Raw genomic sequence first — 4346 nt, 5'->3', positions numbered from 1 at the left:
AATCCTGGATAGTATCAACCTTCTCAGTGCCTTTATGTCTGAGTCCCACTCACATAGGGCTTTCAATAATGCACACTGCAGATTATGACAAAAGATCGTGAGTACTTCTCCATGAGGTCCACTTACATTTGAGGCCAGTAAACTCTTGGATGTTCTCACATACAACAGGCCATGAGAGAAGATAATTCATATATTTCTTCCAGGCACTGGTTTAGACAACTTCAATGACTGGAGGACATGAAAGATCACAAATATTCATGTCTTGGATCATGATACAGGAACATCTCAACAGTGAAAGCAGAGCTCGGAAGAGTTTCTTTTTTTAAGGTTTATTAATTTTTTTATGTACATGAGGACACAATCTCTCGCTTCAGACACATCAAAAGAGGACATAAGATCCCATTACAGATGGTTGTGAACCACCATGTAGCTGCTGGGAACTGAACTCAGGACCTTTGTAAGAGCAAACTATTGAACCATCTTTCCAGCCCTTGGAAGAGTTTCTTATGTGGGAACTTATAAGGGGACATGCTACCAAGGGGATGTAAGGAGGGACCTACCACATCGACAAGAAGCTTCTCCTCTCCTCTTCTACAACTGACTTTAAATCTACCCAGGAACTCCTAGAATGGTAACAAAACTAGCCCCATCTAGCTCCCAATGGACAGATAAGAAGCTACTTGGTTTATGAATGGCCATTCTGGGTGAATAAATGTATCCTGTTTGGACAGCCACTGCATCAAGACCAATGAATAAAAGACTCTAATTGAAGAAGGTGACCAAGCCAGCTCAGTCAGTCAACAGGTTCTTCATCACAGGAGTGAGGATTAAAAGAAAAGATACAATTAGACAATATTGCAGAGTGATCCCAGCCAATTCTGAGACTGAAGACTGAGGCGGGTTTATTTTTTCTCAATTTCTTTTAAACCATTTTAATTACATGCAAGTCTTTAGGTCAGTTCTAGTTTGAGGAACCAGCAATACAATAGATGCAAATAGTCAAGGAACAAACAAGGCAATAAACAAAGCCGGTGACTGCCGTAATCACTCTCATGATCGCTGTTTCTAAGGGCTCATCAGGATGACAAAAAATATCTGAGCCTACTTACCTGTCCTAGCCCAAAGTCATATTCATGCCTGAAGCCTACTTCTTTGTTCTAGCCTAAGACTTAGATTCCTGACTGAAATTACTTCTCTGTTTTAGCCTAAAATTAGATTTCTGCCTGAACTTACTTCCTTGTAATGGCCCAATGTCAGATTCCTACCTAAAGCTCATTTCCTTATCCTTGGGTAATGTCAGATTCCTGCTAAGCACCCCCAAAAGCTCTCCACAAGAAGGCAAGAACATTTGGACCCAAAGAGCTGAACTGTGTGTTTCATTACTGGCAGTGATAGGAGAATCACACGGCGAGAAAAGTGTTTATGTTTGATTTTTGCTGATGATCAAGCAGCCAATGGCCTGGTCATGTGGTTAGGCAGAAGAGCACTGGGGAGCTGAACAAAGGGCTGAAGTATGGGACTTGTTCTTAAGGACATTGTTTAGAAAACTAAAGTTGTGTTTTACAGTAGAGCTGTCTATGCTCTCAAAAAGGTCCTGTCTGAGTTTGGGAAGGGTTAGGTAGAACTGGGAAACACAACGTGTCCCTGGTGTGATTAGAGCAGTAGGTTTGGCAGTATGGATCTGCATTCACCCAAGAATTACCATCCCTAAGAACAAGTAAATTTGTAGAAGGCCTATGGCAAACTCAAGCTAAATCATATCAAGATATGAACCCTACTCATTTGGCCTTGGCATAGTAGCCCTAACACTTTTGTGTCTAAAATATCTCCTCTTACCCCAGGAGAGAAATGAACCCAAAAGCACACTGGGAACCAGACTTAGAACAAGCCTGTGAGATGAGATGGAATCCCTGAAATAACAGCACAATGATGTGCTTGTCCCTAATAATACCTGCGCATGGGCAAGGAGAGATTCTCCTGGGAAAGCAGCCAAAAGTCTTTGGAATTCTTACTGATTTGTTCTGTGATGAAAGTGATCCACACTGTGACTATGGCACACAGAGGATACTGAATTTGTTGTAAGGTCAAGCTAGAGTCACTGGAAAGGAGGGAACTTCAGTTGGTAAAAGGCCTCTGTAAGACCCGGCTGTAAGGCATTTTCTTAATGAGTGCTTGATGGGGGAGGGCCCAGCCCATTGTGGGTGGGGCCGCTCCCGGGCTAAATCACGTATATACATATTAGGATAATACTAGAGTTATTCATGACCAAAGGTAGGGAAGAATGAGTCCAAGCCTTATCAGGATGCAAGAGCCATGAAAAACAATAAGTCTGAGCAAAGCTGGATCCAGCTGATTTTTATGCTAGAAAGTCTTGCACAAGCTCAGCAGAAGGTAAAAGCAGATCCAAGAACAAAAAGAATAGGTATGCTGGTTTGGGTGAGAATGGGTCCCAATAGGCTCATAGATTTGAATGCTTGATCACCAGGGAAGAGCACTATTTGAAAGGATTAGGAAGTATGACCTTGTTAGAGGAAATGTGTCACTGAGGGGTGGGTTTGAGGTTTTCAAAAGCCCAAGCCAGACCCAGTGTCTCTTTCTCCTGCCTAAGGATATGAATGTAGAAGTCTCGGCTCTTCTCCAGCATCATGTCTGCCTGCATGCCACCATGCTTCTCACCATGCTGATAATGGCCTAAATCTATGAAACTGTAAGCCAGCCCCAATTAAACGCTTTCTTTTATAATAGTTTCCATGGTCACGAAGTCTTCTTCACAGAAATAGAACACAGACTAAGACAGGAGTGTAGTGTCGCTGTGTCAGACCAGACCATGATGCTTCTTGGTGGAATGTGGATTTAGAACTTTGGATTAAGAATGCAATTCGAGTCTCTTCTCCTTTCCTCTGCCATGGTGCACAGTATACCTGATTCAGCTTCTCACCATGTCTTCTCACAAGACTTTCAGAATCAAGTGATTCCAGGCCAAGAAACAAAAGCAAAATCGTCCTATTCCTCAGTGGATCTGGATGAAAACTGGTAACAAAATCAGGTACAACTCTAAGAGAAAACACTGGAGGAGAACAAAGCTGTGTCTGTAAGGATTCACACAATGGCAAGACTGAGGGTTTATACAGAACTGTGGTCACCAAGCAGTCCTACCAGATGGATTTCAACATTTTTAACCTGGAGACTTGCTCGTGTCTAAATTAGGGTGTTTGTCCATTATTAAATTTTAGAACCTTAAAATAAAAAGGCATTTGGATGTTTTAGGTAGAGAAGTCTAGTGAGCCATACTAATAGGAGCATGAAAGACAGTGTTGAGGGTTATCTGAATTACGGGGGCCTACCTCAAGAACTTTCAGAGAGGAAGAATATTAGTAAGTGGACTAAGGACCATCTTTATGTTATTTTCGAAAAGAATGTGGCTGCTTTTTGCCTTTATCCAAAACTCTGCCTGTGGCTAAATTGAAGAGTTTTGGATTAGTGGTGTTGGAGAAGAAGATTTCAAGACAGCCTAGTATTGATTGTGCCTCATGGTTATTAGTGACTTACACAGATTGCTAATGAGAAGCACCAAGCTGAACAATAGCAACAAAGAAAACACAAAATGTAGTTTGAGGAGAGAAGGAGAATCAGGAAGTATAAGGGAGCTAAGTCCAGTGCTCAAGGAGATAAAAGTTTAAAGAAAAGCCTGATGTTAAAAAAAAAAAAAATAAAGCAGTAACCTCAGGGCAAGACTCCACCAACCACCCCTAGCCAAGTTTCCAAATTATGAAAAGGAACTAAAGAAAAGTTTAAGCAGTGAAAGAAACTATTAAAAACAGAAAGCTGGTAAAAATGTAATTGAAGAAGGAGGGCAAGTTGCAGTCCCAGCAAGCAGCAGAACTTGGCAGCTTCAGCCACATGGCTCTGGCTTTAAAGTCAAGAATACAAGGAAAGGATTGTGAAATCTTCCTCCATGGCTAATAAATACTGCGGAGGCTAGGTATGTACAGGGACGTCCATCCCCGTGAAGCTGTGAAGGTGAAGCCTGGATTACCTAGTGAACCCCAAGATGTTGGACATGCCAGAATCATGGATACCTGCAAAGGAGACCTTCTAACATGGAGTGGAATCAGCTCACGCTTGTTTTTTTTATATGTTGTGTAAATAGTAACTTCTTTTGGTTGGCAGCATTGCTGTGCACACAGCTACATGCAGTAAAGGAAAGGCACAAATACAGGGAGGCTCTTTTCCTGTCAGACTGGAAAAATCTTTGTCTTTTCTCTTGAACTTTCACATTCTTATTGGCTGTAATGGAGTTTTATGTGCAAGCTTGATGCGACCAGGATGTACCCAGATATCTAGCC

General features: G+C 41.8%; 1 pseudogene; it reads left to right on the top strand.

Annotated features, from left to right (window-relative positions):
* The first annotated feature begins 2939 nt into the window (after positions 1-2939).
* LOC114617496 lies at positions 2940-3095 on the top strand (annotated as a pseudogene).
* Positions 3096-4346: the final 1251 nt, after the last annotated feature.

This window comes from Grammomys surdaster, unplaced genomic scaffold (assembly GCF_004785775.1).
Source record: "Grammomys surdaster isolate TR1022 unplaced genomic scaffold, NIH_TR_1.0 137, whole genome shotgun sequence".
Classification (NCBI taxonomy): Eukaryota; Metazoa; Chordata; class Mammalia; order Rodentia; family Muridae; genus Grammomys; species Grammomys surdaster.
This window is presented reverse-complemented; position numbering and strand designations above follow the sequence as displayed.